At 36.9% G+C, this 27,835-nt stretch overlaps 1 long non-coding RNA gene across 26 annotated transcripts in view; it reads left to right on the top strand.

The window, feature by feature from the left end:
* The window catches only part of LOC129621181 (uncharacterized), a 160,236-nt gene that overhangs the window by 13,970 nt on the left and 118,431 nt on the right, over positions 1-27,835 (top strand). Inside the window, exon 5 of one of the 26 annotated variants that reach the window (XR_008699071.1) lies at positions 25,949-25,969. The exons of 22 other annotated variants lie outside the window; for them this stretch is intronic. This is a non-coding gene — a long non-coding RNA (uncharacterized LOC129621181). Of the gene's footprint in view, positions 1-5,283; positions 5,426-6,203; positions 6,225-25,948; positions 25,970-27,835 lie in introns of those variants that run through there. 3 more of the 26 variants (XR_008699072.1, XR_008699059.1, XR_008699050.1) reach the window with 3 other exon arrangements.

The raw sequence follows: 27,835 nt of genomic DNA, 5'->3' as shown, positions 1-27,835 counted from the left end.
AGGCTATAGATTATGCACATTTTTGGTTAAATTATCCTTACATATTTTATATTTTTGATGCTATTGTAAATGGTAGTTTTTAAAATTTAATTTCCAATTGTTTGTTCTTAATACATAAAAATAAAAGTGTTACTTGACTATTGATTTAGTAAACTATCACTTTGCTATACTCACTTAATGGTTCTAGTAGCCTTTTTATAGATTCCAGTGGATTTTTTACATAGGAAGTTGTGTCATCTGTGAATAAAGCTAGTGTTACTGCTCCCTTTCCAACCTAGATGCCTTTTCTTTCCTTGTTATACTAGCTAGAACCTCTAAGCGAATGTTGAATAAAGTTGAAAAAGACATTCTTGTCTTGTTCCTAAGTGGGAAAGCACAGTTTCCCACCGCTAAGTGGTATGTTGGTGGCGTCAGTGAAGTGAAGTGAAAGTCGCTCCGTCATGTCTGACTCTTTGTCACCCTATGGACTATACAGTCCATGGAATTCTCTAGTACAGAATACTGGAGTGGGTAGCCTTTCCCTTCTCCAGGGGATCTTCCCATCCCAGGGATCGAACCTAGGTTTCCTACACCGTGGGCAGATTCTTTACTAGCTGAGCCACAAGGGAATTTTTTTTCAATGTTTTTTCTATACCTAATAAGAAGATCATAGTAGTTTTTCACATTTAGCCTGTTAATACAGTAGATTATGTTGATTTTTTTTTTTTTTGAGTATTAAACCACACTTGCATTCCTGAATAAACCCTACCTTTCATGATTCATTTTATCCCCTTTATATATATATATATATATTTTGGATTTGAATTGCTAAATTTGTGTATAGAATATTTTTATATCTTTGTAATTATAGATCTATGTAATTTTAAACATACCTTTATGTAAATGAGGTTATTGGTATTGTTTTCTTTTCTCATACTGTTTCTTTCTGGTTTTGATATAAGGGCAGTGATAGACTCGTAAAATAAAATTGAAGCATTCCTTCAATTTTCTGGAAGAATTTATGTAGAAATGGTATTTTTATCTCTCTTAAATATTTGATAGAACTCATCAATGAAGCCATCTGGGCCTGACATTTTCTTGAGAAAAAAATATTTTAAACAGAAAAATCAATCTTAATGGATATACAGGTGTTCAGGTTATCTGTTTCTTCTTGTATGAGCTTTAGTAGTTTGTGCTTTTCAAAGAATTGGTTCATTTCCTTTGAAATATTGAATTTACTGGCATAGAATTATTCACAACCTTTCCTTTGTATCACTTTAATATGTCACATATGTAGTGAAGATCATTCTCTCATTCTTGATATTGGTCATTTGTGCTTCTCTCTTTTACTCCTGTTTTGACTCAAAGTTTATCACTTTTGTTGATCCCACAGAAAGAGAATTTTGTTTCATTGATATTTTTGTTTTCTATTTAATTGATTTATGTTCTGATCTCTACTATCACTTACCTCCTCTTGGTTTAACTTTGTTTTTATTTTAATGGTTTTTTAACTGAATAAAAGATTCTTTAAATTCTATAATGCTTTACAGTTTTCAAAAGTTTTCACACAGATGATTTCATGTAATCTCATAATAACTTTTTTCCCCCTAATCCTATTCTGCCCCTTCTTTCTTCTCCCCACTGATAATCATGTTTGTCCTTTACATCTGTAAATTGGCTTTTTCTTTGTTTTATTCATGTTTGTTGTATTTTTTTTTTAGATTCCTCTATCTCTGTTCTTTATCAAGATTGTTTTGACTTTTCTAGGCCTTTTGTGTTCCTCTTTTTATAATTTATTAAAGATGTAATCATTAATTTGAAAGTGTTCTTCTTTTAGAATGTAGGTATTTAGTGTTATATGTTTTCCCCTCAGTACTGTTTAAATGACATCCTAAAAATTGATAATATTGTGTTTTTATTTTCATTCAGTTTAAAATACTTTCTAATTAGAAGAAATTAATATACTGTTTCATCTGATATGTATGTATAGTCATCCCTCTGCATCCCTATAGGATTGGCTCCAAGACCCCTCAAATACCAAAATGTGTTGATGCTTAAGTCCCTTAAATAAAATAGCATAGTATTTGCATATAACCTACACACATCCTCCTGTATACTTTAAATCATCTCTAGATTTCTTATACCTAATACGATGTAAATGCTATGTAAATAGTTGTAAATACACTGTAAATACTATGTAAATCGTTGCCAGGCTGGGAAATTCAAAGTTTGCTTTTTGGAACTTTCTGGACTTTTATCTGAATGTTTTATATCTGTGGTTGAGTCCTTGGACGTGGAATCCAGCAATACTGAGGGCTTACTGTAATTGGGTCTCAACTAGTGGTGATGGTGAAAATGGAAGTGATTAGAGATTCAATAGGATTCACTGACTTGCTTTGAAGGCCTTGGAAAAGTAAAAAAAATAAAGTTGATGAGAATAGAGTTTGTTTGGATGGAATGATAGTTTTGGTTTTAATATGTGAGTTTCAATGTCAGCAAACACTTAGAAATAGTTTCAGCATCCATTTGGAAATTTGAACTAGTATTTAGAAGAGCTATCAGAGATAAAATGTCTTGAGACAGATACTGGATTATTCACTAAAAAATACAGTGACAGAAGTGTTAACTTACACATATATGGAACTAACTATGTGCCAAGGCACTATTGTAAGGACTTTGTATACATGAGCTAATTCAGCAGTCACACAGCCTCATGAAGAAGGTGCTGTTATTATTTGTATTTTATAAGTTGGTAAATAGAGACACAGATAAGCTAGTTAAGTATTAGAACAGGAATTTGAATATTAAGTACTGGCTCCAGAGTTCATGTTTAAACTATTACACTTGACAGCCATTCCCCCTCAAATGATATACAACAGGGTATCTAAACAAGTGTATAGACATTATGGCAAGATATGTTTTTAAGATATGAACTTGTGCTTTCACAGTTGAGAGGAATAAGAAAGAATACGCGCTCTCAAACATCTATTCCCTTTTCCCTATTCTCTCATTTAAAGAAAATAGCTAAGGCCTCTGTGTTTGCTTACTTCATTCAGTGATTGTGTTCTGGGGTCTAAAGCAGAAGTCAGCTGAACAAACCTTGACTCTTGCTTGTTTTCTCTTTTTCTGAAAGCTTCAGCTCATAACCTCTATGAAAGGGTTATGTTGAGGGGAGTGGTAGAGGCAAGCTCTAGCTTGACTGGGGAGGAGATGGGCTGTGCAAGTAGGTAGAGAGAGTGTATATTCCCCAAGAACAAGTGTGCTGCAGGGGCAGAAACTCAGAGCGGGATGACCAAGTCCTGCATATAGTGCATGACTCCGGGTACTAGATTTCTCAACCTCAGGAAAGTTGCCCTGTTGAGGCTTGACACAATTTAGCAGGATGACCTGTCCACAGGGACATGTAGGTTGGAGAGTGGAAAAACCTAAGGCAGCCATAATGGAGTTTAAAAAGAGAGTTTTTATTCTGTTTGCCAACTTTCATGCACCTCATAAAATTTGTAGATTTGAGGACTTCCCAACTGACAAAATTAAATTTATCATCAGTCCAGTAGGATGGAGACTTGGAGGAAGATTTAAGATGGTCAAAAATTGGTTTAGAAATGTAATAAATGAAATTTATGTCTTTTACATCTGAATTTTCAGAGAAAGATATGAACCTCATACCTTCATTTTAGAAACACATTCATTCACTCACACTTACCTTAAAGTATATTTAAAGCTCTTATGTGCCAGATGTTTATATAAGGTGTGGGATTCCAAAGAAATGCTTGTAAGATGTTCTCCTTGACATTGAAAATGGCACAGTTTGGTAATTACAATTGCAATTGAATGAAATAAGCAATAGGACAGATTTATGTGTGAAGCATCAAGAGAGAAAAGAAAAGGAAGCAAATTTCATAAAAAGAATTATATGAAATATAGGTGCTAAAAGCTAAATATAAACAGATTAACAGGTAGAATAGGAAAAATGGACACAGATATTACAGAGAGAAGAAAATCCCCTTGAAAAGAGCATACAAGTGCAGACAAAAAACACTTCTGAGGAATTCCAGTCAGCATGGTATCACGGAAAGACCGTAGAGACAGGTGGATCTCAGGTTGAATGCCGCCTCAATCATTTAGGAAACGTGGAATGGAACTCTTCTGGGCCATGGTTTGTTGCTGTTGCTGTTTCGTTTTTAAAATAGAAGAAGTTAATAGGTTCTTCATGGAGTTCTTGTAGAATAGGAGGAGACAACACACACAAGACCCAGCATAACCCTTGGCCCTTTACAAATATTTAATTCCTGCCTTCCCAGACCATCCTCAGTATAAACTTTTGTTATTTGTTGTTGTTTAGTCACTGAGTCATGCCTGACTCTTTGGTGACCCCATGGACTGTAGACTTCCAGGCTCCTCTGTCCACGGGATTTTCCAGGCAAGAATACTGGAGTGGATTGCCATTTCCTTCTTCATGGGTTCTTCCCCACCCAGAGGTCAAACCTTGTCTCCTGTACTGGCAGGCAGATTCTTTACCACTGAGCCAGTATAAGCTACTGAAATTCCAAATGTGACCAGAGGAAAGAGAATGAGTTTCAACGCCATGATATGAACTTGGAAGTGTGTTTAGGGGATGGATTGGAAAAGACCATGAGTATTACCCTAAGGACTTCAGAGTTAATCCTATACTGAGCATCTTAAAGGTCCTAAGCAGGGGCATGATGTAATTAAATAACTGTTTTTGAGTGGGGAGGACATGAAAGAGGGAGGGGAGCCTGGAAGGCAGGGCTAGTTCAGGAGCTACTGCATAAGATGAATGAAAAATGAGAAGACAGAGGCCCTGGAGCTGGGAAAGAAAGGAAATATTCAAAAGGGATTTTGAAAGTGGAAGTGATAGCACTCCAGATGCGCACACGTAGGAACTGAAAGGAAGTCATGATGGACTAAGACCTCTAGCCTTCCATCACTGAGACAGTGCCACCATGGGTGACTTTCATAGGGAACAAAGAAAAGTGTTTGAGGATCTCCAGATTTTTAGAGGTGTCAAATTTGAGGAGCCTAAAGAGGATCCATGAAATTATAAACTTGTGGGAAGTTATACATGTATATAATGGAAAATTAGGAGAACACTGACCCGAAGGAGAAAAATATTTTATCCCTCTCTTTAATCCCTCCTTCTATTTTGTTCCAAAATATATCAAAATCTGTCAGAGGTATGAAAAAGGAAGAGGCCTGATGTTTAGTAGCATGACTTTACAGCAACACCTCTGGTCTGTCACACCGTGTCACAAGGCTTAGTTCTAATTATTATTAGTTTTTCAGTTTTGTAGATGGAGAAATCATAGATTACATCAGGAAGAAACATCCATAAGATTTTTCTCCCAAACATAACCCTCAGAAGAAAAGATGAAATTTGGAAAAGATGAAATTAATAGTGTAACATTACCCTGGGCTGCAGAGACTTGTCGGAATTAGAAAAAGGGTGACATTAGGGATTACTAAGAAAAAAAGATGAAGAAATTGTAAAACAGTCAACAGATTGAAGACGTATGCTGGAAAATATTATGTGAGCACTTACTGATGTGCCTAGTATGACATAAATCTTAAAATGAAAGATTTATGTTCAAACATATTGCTAACATACTTGTTCATGTATTCCAGTAATTTGCTCATTTAACATTTTTGAGTTCTCTACTATGTGGCAGGTGTTCAGTTAAGTGCTGAGGTTAGAAAGAATAAATAAGAAATACACCTACGTGTTGAGTAATTCATGTTTAGGGGAAGAATGGATTCCAATAAATGTGCACCCAGAAATTTCAGCAAGCATAGAAATGAGTCAGGAGAAGGAAGTAGCAGAGAAGGCTTCCTGGAGGAAGGGATGCTGGACTGGAATTTTAAAATAGGAGGAGGAAGCTAGTCTGTGGATCGGAAAGAAGGGGATTCTAGGCAGAGAAGTTGACATGAACAAAGCAAGGAGGCGAGAAACAATGTGATTCATGTGAGGAGTTCTTAGCTGCTCCTTTCATGCAAGCAGTAAGAGATAAGTGAGGTGAGTCAGATTGTGTTGGACCTTATTTGCTTCTACCACCCCAAGTGTTTGCCTGATCACCCAGCTGTTGAGTTTTTCCAATAAGATGGTGGCCTGCCCTAGGGCTAAGACAGCAGGAATGGACATTGATCACGTTTTCCTTGATTTCTGAAGCACTGACTCTATTGAATTGAGATTGCTTTTGCCTTTTCAGAAGTGAATCCTATTACACGTCTGAAGAGACTGGACTAAAGTCATTCCAGAAAAGGTTCTTAAATTCAAAATTGGAAGTCAGGCTTTATTGCCCTACTTGTTCATCCCCCCTCGAACTCCTTTCAAGAAATGACAGGCACCATTAGGGATTAGATTCTATTCCGAGAAACCTGACCGTGCTGCGACTGCTGCCCCAGCAGTCCGCAACACGTATTTCCTGGAAGAACATTTCAACGTCAGAAGTGCTGACTGACTCCGACAACCCTTATGCCAACCAGGAAATCTATGAGTGAACCCTCAGTATAATTCCCCCTGGTTCCATACTCAGGTCAAGAGCCTGTCAGATGTTTCCTTCTTCCCTTAAAATCTTTAAAAAGCACTTGTTAGGTAACTAAGTTAGAAAACAAAATCTATACTGTGTTTCTATTCTAGAGTGAAATTCTTGTTGAAGCCTGCATTACAGTCACATTAATATCACATTAGCTCTTCATGATTAATATTAGTGCAATGAATGAATTAATAATGATTAGCCACTAAGGTTTTCCTTCTTCCCACCATGACATGAAGAGGATCCAGGGCATTGATTATCACAAATATAATGGATTGATTTATCATTTATGGGAAAAGAGCTTCTCTTCCCATAAAGCTTATTTTTTGCTCCCCCATTCCCCTGTCTCCTGGAAATATATCTTTGGCAGCAACTCAAAACCATCCACAGATTAGTCACTCCAGCCAACAGTTTTAATTAAGAATGGTGATTTGAATACTAGCTTTGAATGAGTAACTGGGTCTTACACAAATGAATTGTCCTGTAGAAGTGCTACCCAGAAGGGGGCTCCTTTCCTCTCCTTCTCCCCCTGAACAGTATCCATTGGATAACATGGTTGTCGTCTTAATAGGATAAGCAGTTAGTTACCCTGTTGGCCTAATTGTAAGGGAAATATTATCTACTGTACTGTCTACTGGAAACCTCAAAACCTATTTAGGAGGCAGTATCTTTACATACTTGATTCTATGGCTACTCATCTTTTCAGCAGGTGTGCATTTACTGAATTAACTGTCCAATTTATTCCTTGAGTTTTTTCTTGGGCTTGATATTCAACATCCCTGTTGGAAAGAGTTATTATGCTTTTGTCCTCCTAATAGAAAAACATTTCTCTACCACAATCTCTTGTGATTAAAAGCATAGCCTTCAGGATTGCCCTCATACTAGGACCTTTTGATAGGATGATACAAACTGAAATTTTCACTGTTATCTAACTTGAGCTCACTGCAGCAATTTGACACAAATACATCTTTAATTGCATTTTAAAGATATTGGTGCATTCTTTCCTATTGATATTTTATCCATATATTAAAATCCAGCCTTAACCTCAAAAATTCTACACCTAGGCTGTGCATTAAGATGATGTCTGTATATTGCCACACTTCACATTGTGTTGTTGCCTTTTAAGTATCATCCAGTTTACTAATGAGCATTTATGGTTTCATAAAGGAATGGTCCATATTTTTCCCTAGCACTTTGGGTAATTGGTCTACAAAAGTGGCTGTGTTTTATACATGCATAAATGTGAAACAGCAAAAATTCAATGTGAGCACACACTAGTTCATTTTGACAAGCATCTATAGAGGGCCTACTGTGTGCTAGGCTCTGCATTGTTCAGGGCATTGAGATCTGCAAAAACAAAATGACAACCTCCCATTTTTTTAGAGAAAACAGATATAAAATCATTTCAGTGCCATATGACATTGAATAATGAATATTTTTATACATATGATACAGAGCCAAAGTAGGGTCAAAAAGGAGGTGATAGCTGAAGAAGCTTTAGGCCAGGAGGGACCCACGATAATCCTCATTTTCTTTCTACTCTGGAAAGAGAGAAGCTGGTAGAAATTATACTAGCACCAAGTACCAGCAGGCTTTAGTTTTGTTTATCCAGGGTTTTGTGATTTGTGTAAAGGCATTAGGCCTTAATGATTTATTAGAGTCCTTTTATTTAATATGTACCCCTACCAAAGAAATCCACATGATATATATCTTAGTTTTATGACATCATAAACTCACCCATTATTGTCTGGGAGCTAGTCATAATCCTAAACTTGAAAAATTAAAATAATTGACAAGAGAAAACGTTGTGAAAGGTAGCCTTCCTATGTTGATAGTCTCTAAAGATGTAGTAAGAATTGAGATAGAGCACCCCTTGTTTTGGGGTTTTTGTAATTCAGAAGTGGCCTACTCATTAGAGATTAAAACAAAAGACATAGATTTGCGTTGAAGAGCAAGCTTATGATCAAGTCAAGGAAAACAGTTTGTTAGTAATTACATGGTATGCTACAGGAGAATTACTACTTATGTCATCTGGCTTTTATAACCTAGAGCTGGATTCATGATTCTGATTTTTGTTTATAAACTTATTTTTAGATTCACCAATATATAATGATATCTCATTTCACATAATGCTTTTAAAGGACTGATGGAAAAAATTTATTCCATAGTACTTGGGACATGCAAAGCATGACAGTTTGTATGTCATTTTTTAAATGTAAAAATCACTCTCTATTAATAAGTATATACATTTTCTTTTGCTGAAATATTGAAAGTAAAGAGAGTGGTATTGGTTATTACTACCACCCCTGTGGTAGAGAAAGAATTTTTCATTTATGATATAGAGCTAAAGGTTTTTTAAAGTTGAAATAGAGAGGGAAAGAGATGATTTGAAGGCCAAGGAAATATATAATTTCACTCTTTCTGTTGTTTGATCTGTCTGCTTACTATTGATTTGTTTTTGAAAGGAAAAAAGTTGAAGCTGATATACCTCCGCTCTGTGACTTCTAGCTACATTACATCTCTCAAATTCAATGTTTCTAATCTATATCTTCGTTAAAAACCCCAAATTTAAATTTTCCTTATTTTTCATATGTTCCTCTACCTCTTCTTTCCTTATAACAGTCTCTCCTTCACTCTCCTGTCAGATAGTCTTTCTAAAGTTTATATCTAATCATGTAATTTCCCATTGCTTACCAAATTAAATGCAGTTTCCTTACCCAACCCTTTGAATCCAAGCAGACTGAATTCTTACTAAACTTTCACTCATATAGCTGACAATCCTCTCTTACTGGACGATTCATTTTCCCCTGATGCCCCATAGCCTTATCCTGGGACTTCTACACATTTTGAAACCTGTCTTCAAGTGTCATCTGTCACATGAGAGTTTTCCTGATCACTGTTCGGTATCCCTCTTATTTGAACTCCAGTGGTATATGGTACATCTGCCATGGTGTTTATTTCCATACACATGTTGATGTAATCTAACTAGAAAGAAGTGTGCCCAGCAGTGAGAAATTAGGGATAAGTCCAAGATTCTGACACAGTTCCCTGGAAAAGGCTGCGAACACAAAGAAGTGTTCTCAATACAGTGTTGATAAGTATTGTGTTGAGTCCAGAGCCCTGGAGGAGAAATAAAGAATAAAGGAAGAAAACAAAACCCTCAACTAAATGATTTGGGAAAGACATACTGAAGCAAATATGACAGTGAAAGTGAAAGTCGTTCAATTGTGTCTGATTCTTTGCGACCCCATGGACTGTAGCCTGCCAGGCTCCTCTGCTGTGGGATTCTCCAGGCCAGAATACTGGAGTGGGTAGCTGTTCCCTTCTCCTGGGGATCTTCCAATCCAGATATTGAACAAGGTCTCCCACATGGCAGGTGGATTCTTTACCATCTGAGACACCAGGGAAGCAGGGGGGTGGGGTGGGGGGACACAGGGAGGAGCTTAACATTTGTATAGAAATTATCCAGGCTGGAAGGAAGAGGGAGTTTTAAGCTCTGTTAGTGCAGAAGGCATAGAGGTGGGCACAGTAGGATGCTGAGCTGGGCTGTGCAGCCTCACAAGAGTTACTGTGAAATATTCAGGAACTTTAAGAGCTACTTGTTCAACTGTTGATTGTTTGAAAGCAAGCTGGGAGTATATATATCATGGATATTGACAAACATTACAAACTAGAGGTTTTTAATTTGTTTTCAGAAAGCAAGTTAACCAGGACACCCCTGGTTGTAAGAGAACATGAAAGGTTCAGAGAATTGCAAGTAATTTAAATTTTACTCTAGTTGGAAATTTGCACATGGAAAAATAACCCTTGGATTAGATTCTAAGCTTCCAGAAGGAAGGAATGTTTCCTTATTCATCTTAAAATCCTCTTATTGTGCCTCCAATAAAAGTAGGAAGGTGGTCAACATAGTCCATCGATTTATTCTAGTTTAGAGAAGAATGAATCACTTCAGACAAAAAATGTGCTTCTTAAATTTTAGTTAAATGCATTTGCCTTTTACTGCTTACGATTACTTTCTCTCTCAATGAAAATAAACAGCTCTTAAAGTATTGGGTTTAGAAGCAGTTATCTGCCAGAAAGGACACTAGGGAATTATAGTGGTATTTATACAAAAGGTTTAGTTTTTATTTGTATCTATTTAGCAGGATTTTCTAATAATCCTTTTCTTAAAACATTTTGCTTAAGGTTGAGAAATAATCAGTTGTCCAGATTAAGAAATGTTATGACATCGAGAAAGGATCTTTTAGAAAAGATAATTTCAAGGAGAACAGAAAGTTCTCTTACATTCAGTTCAAGTTTTCTGCTCACTCATATATGTTCATGCCTCTGCCAACAACTGGCCCAGTTGACTGTAAGAACCAGCTGTAATGTTTGTTAAATGGATGGATAAATTATTTTTAAAATAACCAATATTTATCAAGTATTTTCTTGGTGTCAGGTACTGTTCTAAACCTTTGCATAATTATCTCATTTGGTACTTACAAGACCTAATATCCTTTTACAAATTAGGAAACTGTGACTATCACATTTGGTAGGTCTTAAAGAGCTTTCTAATAATGAATGACCAAATGTCTGATGTAAATAATAAATTCTCTCACACTTGTATGAATATATGCTAACCTATTTCTGTTAGGCTTTAAGAACATAAAATTAGATTAACTAGAAATTCAGGGAACAGAGTTGTTGTTGTTTAGTCACTAAGTTATGTCCAACTCTTGTAACCCCAAGAACTGTAGCCCACCAGGCTCCCTCTCTCCATGAGATTTCCCAGGCAAGAATACTGGAGTGGGTTGCCATTTCCTTTCCCAGGGGATCATCCTGACTCAGAGATTGAACCCGCTTTTCCTGTGGCTCCTGCATTGGCAGGCAGGTTCTTTACCACTTAGCCACCAGGGAAGCCCAGAGGGAAGAGTAGCTTATTGCATTTTCTGACTAACTGTTAAAACTAATGCTTAAAAATAATTCCTAAAAAGTGGCTTCAAATTTTCTGAAGCAGATCCTCATCTAAATTCCTCTTTTAAAGTGATATAGATTATGCGTATGGTTACTGGGGAATTTCATTTCTATTTTTTTTTTCCCCCAAGACCTAGGTCACCACCATCTATTGTAGTGTAGACAGAGGGAATTTAGCAGAATTTCTAATAAACTAAGACAACATGCTAATTCCTTCAATGTATTTTATTATTTGCTTTTTTTAACCTGAAATGTAGGCAGCGTAAGATATATTTTTATTTAATATTTCAACTCATTCAGTTCAGTTCAGTTCAGTCGCTCAGTCGTGTCTGACTCTTTGTGACCCCCTGAATTGCAGCACGCCAGGCCTCCCTGTCCATCACCAACTCCTGGAGTTCACTCAAACTCATGTCCATTGAGTCGGTGATGCCATCCAGCCATCTCATCCTCTGTCATCCCCTTCTCCTCCTGCCCCAATCCCTCCCAGCATCAGAGTCTTTTCCAATGAGTCAACTCTTCGCATGAGGTGGCCAAAGTACTGGAGTTTCAGCTTTAGCATCAGCCCTTTCAAAGAACACCCAGGACTGATCTCCTTTAGAATGGACTGGTTGGATCGCCTTGCAGTCCATAGGACTCTCAAGAGTCTCCTCCAACATGACAGTTCAAAAGCATCAATTCTTTGGCTCTCAGTTTTCTTCACAGTCCAACTCTCACATCCATATGTGACTACTGGAAAAACCATAGCCTTGACTAGATGAACCTTTGTTGGCAAAGTAATGTCTCTGCTTTTGAATGTGCTATCTAGGTTGGTCATAACTTTCCTTCCAAGGAGTAAGCGTCTTTTAATTTCATGGCTACAATCACAATCTGCAGTGATTTTGGAGCCCAAATAAATAAAGTCTGACACTGTTTCCACTGTTTCCCCATCTATTTGCCATGAAGTGATGGGACCAGATGCCATGATCTTCGTTTTCTGAATGTTGAGCTTTAAGCCAACTTTTTCACTCTCCTCTTTCACTTTCATCAAGAGGCTTTTGAGTTCCTCTTCACTTTCTGCCATAAGGGTGGTGTCATCTGCATATCTGAGGTTATTGATATTTCTCCCATCAATCTTGATTCCAGCTTGTCCTTCATCCAGCCCAGTGTTTCTCAAGATGTACTCTGCATATAAGTTAAATAAGCAGGGTGACAATATACAGCCTTGACATAACTCCTTTTCCTATTTGGAACCACTCTGTTGTTCCATGTCCAGTTCTAGCTATTGCTTCCTGACCTGCATACAGGTTTCTCAAGAGGCAGGTCAGGTGGTCTGGTATTCCCATCTCTTTCAGAATTTTCCACAGTTTATTGTGATCCACACAGTCAAAGGCTTTGGCATAGACAATAAAGCAGAAGTAGATGTTTTTCTGGAACTCTCTTGCTTTTTTGATGATCCAGCAGATGTTGGCAATTTGATCTCTGGTTCCTCTGCCTTTTATAAAACCAGCTTGAACATCTGGAAGTTCACAGTTCACGTACTGCTGAAGCCTGCCTTGGAGAATTTTAAGCATTACTTTACTAGCATGTGAGATGAGTGCAATTGTGTGGTAGTTTGAGCATTCTTTGGCATTGCCTTTCTTTGGGATTGGAATGAAAACTGACCTTTTCCAGTCCTGTGGCCACTGCTGAGTTTTCCAAATTTGCTGGCATATTGAGTGCAGCACTTTCACAGCATCATCTTCCAGGATTTGAAATAGCTCCACTGGAATTCCATCACCTCCACTAGCTTTGTTTGTAGTGATGCTTTCTAAGGCCCACTTGACTTCACATTCCAGGATGTCTGGCTCTAGGTGAGTGATCACACCATCATGATTATCTTGGTCGTGAAGATATTTTTTATACAGTTCTTCTGTGTATTCTTGCCATCTCTTCTTAATATCTTCTGCTTCTGTTAGGTCCATACCATTTATGTCTTTTGTCGAGCCCCTCTTAGCATGAAAAGTTCCCTTGGTATCTCTAATTTTCTTGAAGAGATCTCTAGTCTTTCCCATTCTGTTGTTTTCCTCTATTTCTTTGCATTGATCGCTGAGGAAGGCTTTCTTATCTCTTCTTGCTATTCTTTCGAACTCTGCATTCAGATGCTTACATCTTTCCTTTTCTCCTTTGCTTTTCACTTCTCTTCTTTTCACAGCTATTTGTAAGGCCTCCCCAGACACCCATTTAGGTTGTAGCTAATTAAGTCTTTAATATTAGCCTAGCGTAGACTGTGGAGTCTATATCACTCAACTTGACTAGGTTAAGTCAGCGGTCTCTCTTGGTGACTGGGACTCGTCTGAGTTTACCTGAACTTTCTTTACTCTCAGAAGTATCCTTTGAATGACATAATATCTAACATCAAGAAAAACTTACTTGTAGATTCATCAGATATTTTCTTTGTTTTAAAGTATTTTTTCAAAAGTTGTTCCTAATATCTTGGTTGTTTATTTGCCCATCTCTATCCCCATAGATTGTTTTGAAATTGGTGTGTCCAGTTGTTAAAGTCAAGATGATTCTTGTTCACATTCAAAGTTCCCATTGTGGAAGACTGTGTTGCTATTCCCCAATACTCTCCTCCTTGTGAAAGCATTACTCATCCCTGTCCATTGCTGTGTGATCCTTATTACCTGCTGTGAAGATGCAGCTGTATGTTGACTAAATAGCATGCACGACATTACAGTTGTGAGTTAAGTTTTATTTGGGGCAAAATGAGGACTGCAGCCTGGGAGACAGCACCTCAGTTACTTCTAAGAGACTGCTCCAAAGAGGCAGTGGGGGAAGGTCATTATATATGAGATTTTGGTGAAGGGGGAGTTCAATACAATTAAGTTCTCATTTTACAAAAGGTTTTCTGCTAGCCATGAGGAGCTGATGTCATCATGAAGGGATTTAGTGCTTTTCTAGATATGAAGAGAAGCAAGGATTGGGATTATGATATCTGCTGCTGCTAAGTCACTTCAGTCGTGTCCGACTCTGTGCGACCCCATAGATGGCAGCCCACCAGGCTTCCCCATCCCTGGGATTCTCCAGGCAAGAACGCTGGAGTAGGTTGCCATTTCCTTCTCCAATGCATGAAAGTGAAAAGTGAAAGTGAAGTCGCTCAGTCGTGTCCAACTCTAGCAACCCCATGGACTGCAGCCCACCCAGGCTCCTCCATCCATGGGATTTTCCAGGCAAAAGTACTGGAGTGGGGTGCCATTGCCTTCTCCGATTATGGTATCAGTTCCTGAAAATATGTATCTAAAGTCAGGTCCCACCAGATTTCCTGGAGCCTGGAGTGCCTCACTCCATCCTGAACTCCCTCAGGAGGTTTTGAAGGTCAACACCTGCAGCAGCACAAGGTTCAATCTCCATCCAGGCAGATGGCAAATGCCCCTGTTGTTCACTTGCTGGCAATTCTCTTGACAAGTGTCAATTTGTAGTTGACATATATGACTTACTTGGACAATGAAACAAAAGCAGAGATCTAAAGAGCCACCACATGGTTTTGTTATTCCTCTGCAACAAGAAGGCTTACCTCTGACAGAAACGGCTCTTTCAGCACAGACCCAGAAAGAAGATACCTCTCTGACTAGAGTTGCTGAGCAGAGATAGTCAGCTATCTCCAGCCAACATCTAACCTAAGCAGTCACTGTTTTGTTGGTATAAATCTCTGATATTTGAGAGGTTTGTTACTTCAGCATAAGTACTGAAAAGCTGAGTTGTACATCATGTAAAGAAAAGCTCTGTGAAATTAATCAAGGCGAGCAGGTTGACTTCTCTCTTTGCTACTTGCCATGTATACTTGGTCACATTGAACATAATTAGAGTTTATGATTCTTTCCTGGTATGAGCTTCTACTGAAAGGACTTTAGTCATACTTCCCATCTCCTGATGACTATGATCCTGGGGCACTGGCATAAAACTGTTTCTGTGATCCTTTTGCTGATTCTTTGCAAGTATGTTCTCCTATAAGTTCCACAATGATGGTAGAAAATATTCCATGTCCCTGGGAATAGATGGAATTGTCTCAAAGTCCTTAGGGCATAAGCTTTCTTATGAGACCTTCTCTTTTCCTGCAGAGACCTTATTGCACACACCCCAAGAAGGCAGTGATTCCTCCTTTTGTCTCATTTCCAGAAGAGTCCCTTAGTAATATATTGGCCTTAATTTCATGAGTATAGACTTCTTGCTTCTACTGACTCTAGATCTAGTTACTGCATCTACTCCCTGAGATATTTACCCCTTAAGACTATTTTCCTGTTGGGAAATTATTGCTATAAACTGATTAAGGGAGCCACCCTCTCCTTTCTTAAAGATAGGCTTAGTTATTACTTCAGAAGCAATGTGATTACATAAGATTAGTTAGATTAATCAATGCTTTACAAGGTTAGTGAGCTCTTCTAAATTGGATAGTGCCTTAGCCACTTCCTCATTTTGACCACTGCCAAGATAATTCAAATGTTTTGCCTTTTTTTTTTTCCTCCTAAGAGGATCCAATTCTCATTACAAATGTGACACCCCACCCCCCAGCCCTGCCACCAGTGTGACTTGTAAATGAGAAGGTTGATATTTTCCCTGTTATGTCATGAAAGAATTGGTGATGTACTTATTCTGTCAGAAGAATGAATGCTGTTCCTCAAAACTTGGGGCTTTCTTTTGGTCATTGGAAGACTTTTTGTTTTGGTTTGCCAGTCACTGAACTTGCAGTCACAATCTAAGCTGATAGGTCTCAGGCAGAGTCAATACTACAGCTTGTTAATGATACTCCATCTGTTGACCTCTGAGGGGGACCACAGAGTAGACTGTGCTCTGTGCGGCAAATTTTGATCACCCTTGAACTTAAGAAGGGTCAGAAACTGCCAGAATAATAACAAACAAAATGACATCCACTTTCAGCTTTGGTCTTCATCACCCCCCTCCCCAAGCATCTGACTCAGGAGTCACTTTTTACTAGTAGTATTTTCTCATGCATTTGCCTTTGAATATACATTGTACTTATAATTGTGCTCTGCTTCAAGAAGCCACTTGTAAAAACCTGTTACAATATTTTGCCTATATAAAGACACATTTTATTTGATAGAAGTATGGCTTAATTTTTTAAGAGGAGGTTTCTTTCTTTTTTTTTTTTAAAGACATATATCTTTTATTTTTATTTATTCTATAAACCAGGCAACTTATTTTGTGAAATACCAGCAAAGCTGAATTTTGGAATCCTATTCCTTCACATATGGTATTAATATATCTCTGTCTTTGCGTTCATGCAACACAGCAACAGATGTCTAACATTTCTGGTTTCTAATAGGCATCTGATCTTGGGAAGGTCCTTTTTGGAATAGGCAATAGTATATGTTTTTAAAGCTACAGCTCATTTACAAGATTGTGTTTTACAGAATTTGTTTTTACTAATGATATAGATCTCACCCTCATTCTGAAATTTTCATTAAACATATAAGCCAGCAGCAAATTTGCTTGGTGTGCAGATGAACACTTGCATCATTAATATCCTTAAAAGGAAAGATTGGCTTTAACTCTACCTGGAAGTAGAATACGGTGACCTGTGGTTATGCGCCTTTAATTGATACAGCCTATTTTAACTTTTCACAGATGTGCTATTGGTGCAGCTCTTTCACATACGTTCTGACAGCTTTGGTCAAATAGCTCTGGTTTAGAATCTGTAGAGGAGATAGTGGAGGGGTAAAGAGGCTTTTTTAGTGAAAGTTGAATTTCATTTTCACCATGGGATGTCACAGTGAAGACTGTCACTAATTTATTTTTTTTTATTATAGCATTTCATACCTGGTTGAAAAGATTATGAACCATGCAGGGAAACTTTAGTTCACATGTTGTCTAAAGGGTTAGTCTATAAGGGACCATATCTTCGTTTCGATTAGTAAATGCTATAAGGAGCTTTATTAGCCTGATGATAATTTTATGGTGATATACTCTTGAGTCTAGCTTTCTATGAATATACTGGGTTGATCAAAAAGTTTGTTTGGGTTTTTCCATACCATCCTTCAGAAAAAAAAAAAACCAGACAAACCTTTTGGCCAACCCAGTATCATATTAAAACAACAACAAAAGATGCTAGCAGTACTGGAAAACTTTCTGATTAACCAATACAATATTCAAATTTGAGATTTTTTATAGTTTTATTCAAAATGTCAACTACAGAGAACAAATGAGAATACACTTGAAATTCATCATAATGGCATGTGAGATAAGTTTACTGGCACCTGTAATTTCTATATGAGGATGGATTGAAAAAATTTTAAGATTAAAAAAATCTAATCAATGCCTTATACTCAAAACATTTTAGGGGAAAGACTAGCTTTTCAGAAAGATACTCTTTTAGACTATTTATTCAATGTTCCTTAGTTTTCCAGTTTTTAATTAAGTAAGAGAAGCAATCAAATTCAAGTGTTTTGCACTTCATATTTCAATGCCTACTTTAAACATGAAATTGCTAGTTTAATAGAATGCTAAATTTTGGACATTGAGGAAAAAAGAGTGAATGTGTGTGTGTGTGTGTGTGTGTGTGTGTGTTCCCCACTATTCACCTCAAAAAGGAATACTATAGGAAAATCAGCATAATAATTTCTTATTGCAGAAAATTGTGAGTGTAGGGGGTGTAGAATATTTGTATTTCGTTCAGGAGAAAAAACACTTAATCGAGGATCAAACTGCGTAGAGCTAAAAGAATAGCCAGATTCAGTCTGTTCTAATTTTTAGACCTCCTATCATCAACCAAGATTTTAAAAAATGAATTAAATAAGACTATAAGGGAGATAATTATATCAATCTACCTTGGTGCAGAAAGCAATAAAATAACCTCACAAAGTTTATATGTTGGTTTGTAAAATTCTATTTGCCTTTATTAACAAGTGCTTAAGGCTAATTTCTCAGCCTAGATCATAATTTCATCCATTTCTCACGCTGTGCTTTCATCAGGGTTACACTGAGAGGCTGAGAAACCTCATTCTTGGGAAGGCTATAAGGAGGCTGCTATTTTGATTGTTTTTGATCGAGTGCCTTAATTAGGTCACCAAAAAAAGTGTATTTTAATAACCTTTGTCATTATCACAGAAAAGGGATTTAAATTCTACTCTAAAGAGCTTTCTTTAGTGTCAAACATCTGTTCTAAAACTTATCATGGCAATATAGTCACTGAATTGCATGAACAAATTTGATTAGCATCAACTTCTGGGAATGGTTTCTAGCTGATTGACCTGGGGACCCTATCTTTAAATATTGGCATTGTATGGATTAACCAAAATCCAAGAGAATGTCAGATATTAAGACACATAATTGCAGGTTAATTGGAAGATAAAGATACTTAATCTAATGGTGAGCTGGGGAAATATTGATGGTATTAACTTATTAGCTTGGCTGAGGAGAATAATCTTATTACCATAAGGAGAACTAAGGTAGCATTGTCTTTGTGTAAATGTTTCTTTCCTGAAATTTCTGTAATAAACTCTTTGGGATTCTGACCCTAAGGGATTGTTTTATTTGTTTTTTTTAACTGGTGCTCCCTACCACATAGTAACCAGCTGTATGAATAAAGAAATTTCAGATAAATTAGAATTTCTTAATTTTTAGAGAAACACAAATAGAGGTGCCTGTACAATGTAATAGCTCCCTTTCTAGTTGATATTTAAGGAACATAGTCTATTTTACAACATCTAAGGAAAATATTTTGGATATATTCACAAATTTATCGAATCCCAAATGGCAAAAAGATTCTAGTTTAGGGAAATGGGAAGAGACATGGAGACAAAACAGTAACTCTTGAAATGTAGGGGAAGAGGTTCAGTGTTTTAAATCTTCTGCTCTGTTTTTGATGCTTTAGTTTTAAACTGCCTTCAAAAAGCTGCATTCAAAGCTAAGATTTATTTATACAAGACTGTTGCTCAGAGGTAAAGGGAGGTTCCCCGGGGCTTCCTAAGTGGCTCAGCAGTGGAGAATCTGCCTGTCCGTGCAGGAGATGTAGGAGACATGAGTTCGGTCCCTGGGTTAGGAAGATCCCTGGAGAAGGAAATGGCAACCCACTTTAGTGTTCTTGCCTGGAAAATTCCATGGATAGAGGAGCCCGGCAGGCTACAGGCCTTGGGACCTCAAAGAGTCAGACACAACTGAGTGAGTGAGCATAAAGGGAGAATTAAAAGAAAAAATTGGAGAAGGCAATGGCAACCCACGCCAGTACTCTTGCCTGGAGAATCCCAGGGATGGGGGAGCTTGGTGGGCTGCCGTCTATGGGGTCACACAAAGTTGGACACAACTGAAGCGACTTAGCAGCAGCAGCAGCAAGAGAAAAAATAAGCTTTTTCTAAGCACCTGATAGAGTAGCCACTTTATGACTTGGGTGGGTGAGGAGTGGAGTCATTAAAGATCTTTTCAGGCTTTCAAGTTTCTTTCAAGTCAGGTAACTCCCTTGAGGTCACACAAATGTAAATGTGAAAGTGATATGAAACCCAGGATTTCCTGATTTGAGAATTCATGATTCCACTTATTATGTTACAACTTTATGTGTAAGAATAAATTACTTGTGTGTCCAAGACACATCATCTCCAAATTCCTTTCTCTATCAGCTCTGTTCACTCTTGGTGGCTTCTATTGGGACATAAATGACAAAACAGAATAACCAGTGCTGGTAAAGTGATGATCAAGGAAGCCTTATAATAATGGCCCCAAGTGAGGAAGGCAATCCTATTTCAGTTTTAATAGGTTTTTCTTGTGATTATGGCTCTGATGTGATCTAGTGATGTGAGGTTAGACAAACGTAGTAACTTTATTTCATGTCCTGTAAAACTGTAGAGTTCGTAATGGGATGGGCAGTGGGCTTTAGTGTAATCAGAGGAGAGGACTGGAATTGGGAGGATGGTTCTCTACCAAAACTGGCCAGTCCCTAGCTGATGCTGAGGCACCAGTAGTTTATGTAACAGTTAAGAAGGATAATTTCCTAGATCAGCTCCAGTTCTCAATGTTAAATCATAATTCTAGTTTTCATTTTTTGTAACAAAATTCTTTGTACCAGATTCATTGCATCAGTTCAGTTCTGGCTCCTGTCAGTTTTAAATCCATGGCAAGGCCCCATTGCTAAGGGAAGGAAGGAGATACAAAGGGGATATTCTGGATTTATAATACTTCAAAATCTGACATTTTTATAGCTAAACCATTTTAAAAATGCTGGAGACTCAATGCACCTAACTGTAATCATATAGGCTTTTCAGATATGTCTCCATCATTTTTGAATACTTCCTTTTTCTCTGCCACAATGAGACATTTTAAGTTCATTTTGTACTTCCTCAGCCCTGAAATCAGCCATTCCTCAAAGATAGCCTCTTTTCTTTAGTGAAGAGAATGATACTTAGAAACAAAGCTCTGAATACAACGCATGCTTTTTGCTTCCAGTTACTATTAGTACTCTTGGTGAACAGAACTAGGAAATATATGTGTGTATACACACATATACATATGTATAACACATATCCACCTACACAGCCTTTTCTCTCCTTATGTGTGTGCAAATCCATATACACACATCTATTTCTCTATCAATCTATATATAGTAGATAGGCACATATGTAGATTGATAGAGAAATAGATATGTATGGATACACATATGTGAAAATGTAGTCGCACAGTTGTGTCCGACTCTTTGTGACCCCACGGACTATAGCCCGCCAGGCTCCTCTGTCCATGGAATTCTCTAGGCAAGGATACTGGAGTGGATCGCGATTCCTTTCTCCAGGGGATCTTCCCAGTCCAGTAACTGAACCTGAGTCTCCTGCATTGCAGGCTGATTTTTTACCATCTGAGCCATCAGGGAAGCCCCAAGGATATATATGAACATACATAATTCAGTGTATATGCACAAATATGTAGTTCATTATGTATTATAAGTTACACACACATATAATCATGAGTTCATTCAGATAACTCTAATCTCAACCCAATTCTGCTGGGTTTATCCTAGCTTCTCCCCTTTCCATATTTTTTTTCCTTTGGACAATGAGCTATCTGTCTTTCATTGTCCACAGTATATTTACTTATGTTACTAAATCCTAGATTACATAGAAAGTAATTTCAAAATCGCTTATTCATAACTCTGTAGGAGAAAAGAAGATTACCAAGAGGGTTTAACATTTGTTTATAATTCTTTTGTCTTTAGCTTGAGGACGTGTAGCCCAAATACTATTGCAGAAATACTTATGTCCCCACTCCCCCTCACTGTAGTTATACTATTAACCTGAGATTAAGTTTGGTCCATTTGGTTCTGTTTATTTTTCATTTTGGAGATTTCTCCCTTATCCTTTCAGGTTATATACATTTTTGTTAGTTATATTTGTAACGTGATTCCAAAAATAAGAACTATGCAAAAATATATACTCAGAGAAATGTCTATCTGCCCATTCCATCCATCTCATGTAGATCATCTGTATCTGTAGTTTTTAATTCACCCCTCAATTTTGCATATATGAGCAGACATAGGCATATTTTCTTATTCCACCTTTTTTTCTTACATATATCTTTCCTTTATGTTTTTTCTTATCATAGCATTATAAAATAATACAGGTATTTCTCATTCTTTTACACAGTTGCATAATACTCTCAAGAAATAAAATACAATCATGTTTATTCAACAACTGTCCTATATATAGGCAATCGCATTGTTTATAGTCCTTTGAAATTACAAATAATGCTCAATAAAGAGCTTTGTCCATGCAAGTTTATGTGTGTGTGTGTGTGTGTGTGTGTTTAGCAATGTATCTTTAGGCTGAATCCCAGAATTGGCACTAGTGGATTAAAGTTAAATAGTTTTGGTGGTAGTGGTGCTGGTTTAGTTGCTAAATTGTGTCCAACTCTTGGGAACCCATGGACTGTAGCCTGCCAGAATCCCTTTCCATGGGATTCTCCAGGCAAGAATACTGGAGTGGGTTGCCAGTTTCTTCTCCAGGAGATCTTCCCAACCCAGGAATTGAACCTGGGTCTCCTGCACTGCAGGCAGATTCCTCACCAACTGAGCTATGAGGGAAGCCCAAATAGTTTTGGTAGATATTGCCAAATCTTCTATAAGAAAACTTGATCTTTTCACTAGCAAATTATGAGTGCCTGTTTCTCCACAGCCTTTCTCTAAAAGAGTGTTTTCATACTTTGAAATTTTTGCTAATCTGATTGTTTCCTTGTGATTTTAATTTACTTTCTCTTGTGAGGGTGTTTGTATATCTTTTCATATATTGAAGAACTATTTTAGTAGCTTTCAAAATATTGTCTTGTTTATATCTTTGGCAAATTGGTCTATTAAGGTTTTTAGTTCTATTTTCTTCTATTTTCAAGATTTCTTAAAATATTAGAGATCAATCCTTTACCTATAAGATATATTACGAATATTTTTATTTTTAGTGTCTTTGTTTATAGTAACTTTGACATGAACATAGCTTTTAATATTATGAACTCAACTTTGTCATTGTTTCTTGCATCTGTGTTTTGAGCAGTTAGGTATGGAATGTTCTTTCAAGGCTTTTGTGTGTCCTTTGAATGTCCCTTGGTGTTCCACCCCTATTCCAAATCCTCTCAACCATGAAATAATTACTATTCCTTTCTTTTTGGGTTAATGTAATCATTTTCTGTGATTTTTTACCACACATATTACAACCTAAACAAGGTATTATTTATTGTGTATTTTTGAACTTAGGATAATGTAAACACACATTGTACAATGTATATCTTTATCAGTCATATTTTGTGATTTACTGTCATTCAATACTATCCTGCTGAATTATTTATCTTGTTTCCCATCCTTGTTTCACTGCTGTATAGTATTCTATTGCATAAATATGATATAGCATTTGAGTCATATCTAGGCTTTATTTTCCTACTATAAAGGAATATGAATTATGTAAATGTTTCTTCACATACAGAAGTTTCTCTATATTCCTATATCTATATTCTCTATATATTCCTTTATCTAGGAATCGAATATCTAAGTCACAGGTGAGAGTGGTTTTCAATTCCAGTATATATGCCAAAGTGCTTTTTATTATAAAATTGCTGCTGCTGCTGAGTCGCTTCAGTCGTGTCCAACTCTGTGCAACCCCATAGATGGCAGCCCACTAGGCTCCCCCGTCCCTGGGATTCCCCAGGCAAGACTACTGGAATGGGTCACCATTTCCTTCTCCAATGCCTGAAAGTGAAAAATGAAAGTGAAGTCGCTCAGTCGTGTCCAACTCAGCGACCCCATGGACTGTAGCCCACCAGGTTCCCCAGTCCCTGGGATTCTCCAGGCAAGAGTACTGGAGTGGGGTGCCACTGCCTTCTCCGATAAAATTGCTAGTACCCATTTATACTCCCACCAGCAGTGTATAGAAATTTCTCCTCAATCACATTAGAAACAATATATTCTAGTTATTTATGAATTTGTTTATCTTTTTAAAGCATGTTGGCTTTTTTACTTTCCTTTTTAGGGATGTGCCTGTCAAAGTCTTCTGCCTTTTTTGGATTCCCTTTTTTCTTAGTGATTCACTAGAGTTCTAGATCTGAATCATTTGATTGTTTTGTGCTATTAATACAAGTATTTCCTCCCAGTCTACTTACTCAATTTTAGTATAATTTGATGAACTAGAAGGTTTTAATTTTCATGTTGTTGAAAATATCACTTTTTCCTTGCCTTGAACACTTCTTGTATCTTGCTCAAAATATACGTCCCTACCTTGAGGACAGAAAAACATTCTCTTATTGTTTCCTAAAATTTTCATCAATTTTGCATTCACAATTTAAGTTTTAATTCACCTGGAGTTGATTTTTAGTTATGGAATGACATAAGAATCAAGTTTCTTTTCATTTGTATAGCCAAGTGTCTCTCAAGTTATTTATTGAAAAATGTATGTATCTCATATTTACCTACAATACCAACTCTGCCATAAATCAAATATTCATAGCTCTACTTTATTTCAAGATTTTTTGTTCTGTTTAATTGTTATATCCCTGAAAAAGTACCACATTGAAATAATACAGTATAAAGTTGGATGTCTGCTAAGACAATTCCCCTAAAAGTCATCATCTTCAGGAACAATGTGTTATTTTTGTCTCTACTCTTCCTCATAAATTTTAGATCAGTTTTCAAGTATTTCCCAGACTCATTCTCTCTCTCCTCTCCCACACACACACCCTATTGGCCTTTTATTGGATCAACTTGAATCCATAGATTAATTTGGGGAAAATTAACATTTTTCCAATATTAAGTGATGTAATTTCATAATATATCTCTGTTTTTAGAACTTCTTACAGTAAAATTTATATTTTTTCCATAATGGGCTTGCACATTTTAAAAATATTTATCCTTTTATTTTTTATCTTTTATAAATACTTGCTATTTTATGAATTAATTTTTGCATTTTGTAAACAGAAATGAAATTGATTTGTTATCTAAGAAATTTGTTAATATAAATTTTAATTTTAACAAATTACCTATTGATTCCTTTGGGAGAGTGTTGACAATCAAATTATTTGTCAATAATATACATTTTCTTCTTTTCCAATACTTATATCTTTTATACTTCTTTATTTTCTGCATCATTTGTTCTAGTTTCATAAAATATGGTGGACATTTTCTTCTTTTTCTGTATTCCTTAATTGTGTGTGTAACTTTAAGATTATTTGTTCCTTCATTACTAGATAGACTTAGAAAAATCTGAGACTAGTGTTTTCTTTTTTGGGAGGGTTTTTTGTTGTTTATTTTTGTTTTACTAGTATTTACATATATGCTAAATTTGACCTCAGTCTTAATATTTGGTTAAAAGTCGCTATTTAGCTTCTTTCTCAACCTCTGGAAACCTCAGAAGACAAATACTACTTTGATAGGAAATGTGCAAACTAGAATTTATGCATCATCAATGATCATGTGGTCAGGCATCATTTCCATGCATCTAATGAGGAAAAACTGTCTCAATACAAACAAGTTGATATTCAATTTTCTATAAAAGTACAAATCTTCATGTAGATAAGCATTCTAGAAATATATATTTCTTCCTTATATATTAGCTATTTTTTCCTCTTATATGTTTATATCTATTTGAACATTTATATTAATGATGAATGTTAAAACAACTTTTAGACCCATCCTAGCATTCACCATCAATATAAACATTCAAATAGTTAAGAACTAACATCTCCAATATGCTACTGGAGATCAGTGGAGAAATAACTCCAGAAAGAATGAAGGGATGGTGCCAAAACAAAAACAATACCCAGCTGTGGATGTGACTGGTGATAGAAGCAAGGTCCGATGCTGTAAAGAGCAATATTGCATAGGAACCTGGAATGTCAGGTCCATGAATCAAGGCAAATTGGAAGTGGTCAAACAGGAGATGGCAAGAGTGAACATTGACATTCTAGGAATCAGTGAATTAAAATGGACTGGAATGGGTGAATTTAACTCAGATGACCATTATATCTACTACTGTGGGCAGGAATCCATCAGAAGAAATGGAGTAGCCATCATGGTCAACAAAAGAGTCCGGAATGCAGTACTTGGATGCAATCTCAAAAATGATAGAGTGACCTCTGTTCGTTTCCAAGGCAAACCATTCAGTATCACAGTAATCCAAGTCTATGCCCCAACCAGTAATGCTGAAGAAGCTGAAGTTGAATGGTTTTATGAAGTACTACAAGACCTTTTAGAACGAACACCCAAAAAAGATGTCCTTTTCATTATAGGGGACTGGAATGCAAAAGTAGGAAGTCAAGAAACACTTGGGGTAACAGGCAAATTTGGCCTTGGAATATGGAATGAAGCAGGGCAAAGGCTAATAGAGTTTTGCCAAGAGAACACACTGATCATAGAAAACACCTTCTTCCAACAACACAAGAGAAGACTCTATAAATGGACATCACCAGATGGTCAACACCAAAATCAGATTGATTATATTCTTTGCAGCCAAAGATGGAGAAGCTCTATACAGTCAGCAAAAACAAGACCAGGAGCTGACTGTGGCTCAGATCATGAACTCCTTATTACCAAATTCAGACTTAAATTGAAGAAAGTAGGGAAAACCACTAGACCATTCAGGTATGACCTAAATCAAATCCCTTATGATTATACAGTGGAAGTGAGAAATAGATTTAAGGGACTAGATCTGATAGATAGAGTGCCTGATGAACTATGGAATGAGGTTCGTGACATTGTACAGGAGACAGGGATCAAGACCATCCCCATGGAAAAGAAATGCAAAAAAGCAAAATGGCTTTCTAGGAGGCCTTACAAATAGCTGTGAAAAGAAGAGAAGTGAAAAGCAAAGGAGAAAAGGAAAGATATAAGCATCTGAATGCAGAGTTCCAAAGAATAGCAAGAAGAGATAAGAAACCCTTCCTCAGCGATCAATGCAAAGAAATAGAGGAAAACAACAGAATGGGAAATACTAGGGATCTCTCCAAGAAAATTAGAGGTACCAAGGGAATATTTCATACAAAAATGGGCTCGATAAAGGACAGAAATGGTATGGACCTAAGAGAAGCAGAAGATATTAAGAAGTGGCAAGAATACACAGAAGAACTGTACAAAAAAGATCTTCATGACCCAGATAATGACGATGGTGTGATCACTGACCTAGAGCCAGACATCATGGAATGTGAAGTCAAGTGGGCCTTAGAAAGCATCTCTACGAACAAAGCTAGTGGAGGTGACGGAATTCTAGTTGAGCTATTTCAAATCCTGAAAGATGATGCTGTGAAAGTGCTGCACTCAATATGCAAGCAAATTTGGAAAACTCAGCAGGGGCCACAGACTGGAAAAGGTCAGTTTTCATTCCAATCCCAAAGAAAGGCAATGCGAAAGAATGCTCAAACTACTGCACAGTTGCACTCATCTCACACGCTAGTAAAGTAATGCTCAAAATTCTCCAAGGCAGGCTTCAGCAATACATGAACTGTGAACTTCCTGATGTTCAAGCTGGTTTTAGAAAAGGCAGAGGAACCAGAGATCAAATTGCCAACATCCGCTGGATCATCAAAAAGGCAAGAGAGTTCCAGAAAAACATCTACTTCTGCTTTATTGACTATGCCAAGCCTTTGACTGTGTGGATCACAATAAACTGTGGAAAATTCTGAAAGAGATGGGAATACCAGACCACCTGACCTGCCTCTTGAGAAACCTATATGCAGGTCAGGAAGCAACAGTTAGAACGGGACATGGAAAAACAGACTGGTTCCAAATAGGAAAAGGAATATGCCAAGGCTGTATATTGTCACCCTTCTTATTTAACTTCTATGCAGAGTACATCATGAGAAACGCTGGGCTGGAAGAAGCACAAGCTGGAATCAAGATTGCCAGGAGAAATATCAAGAACCTCAGATATGCA

The sequence above is a fragment of the Bubalus kerabau genome, chromosome 10, assembly GCF_029407905.1.
Source record: "Bubalus kerabau isolate K-KA32 ecotype Philippines breed swamp buffalo chromosome 10, PCC_UOA_SB_1v2, whole genome shotgun sequence".
NCBI lineage: Eukaryota > Metazoa > Chordata > Mammalia > Artiodactyla > Bovidae > Bubalus > Bubalus kerabau.
The sequence above is the reverse complement of the archived record's forward strand: the minus strand, read 5'-3'. Positions and strand labels throughout refer to the sequence as shown.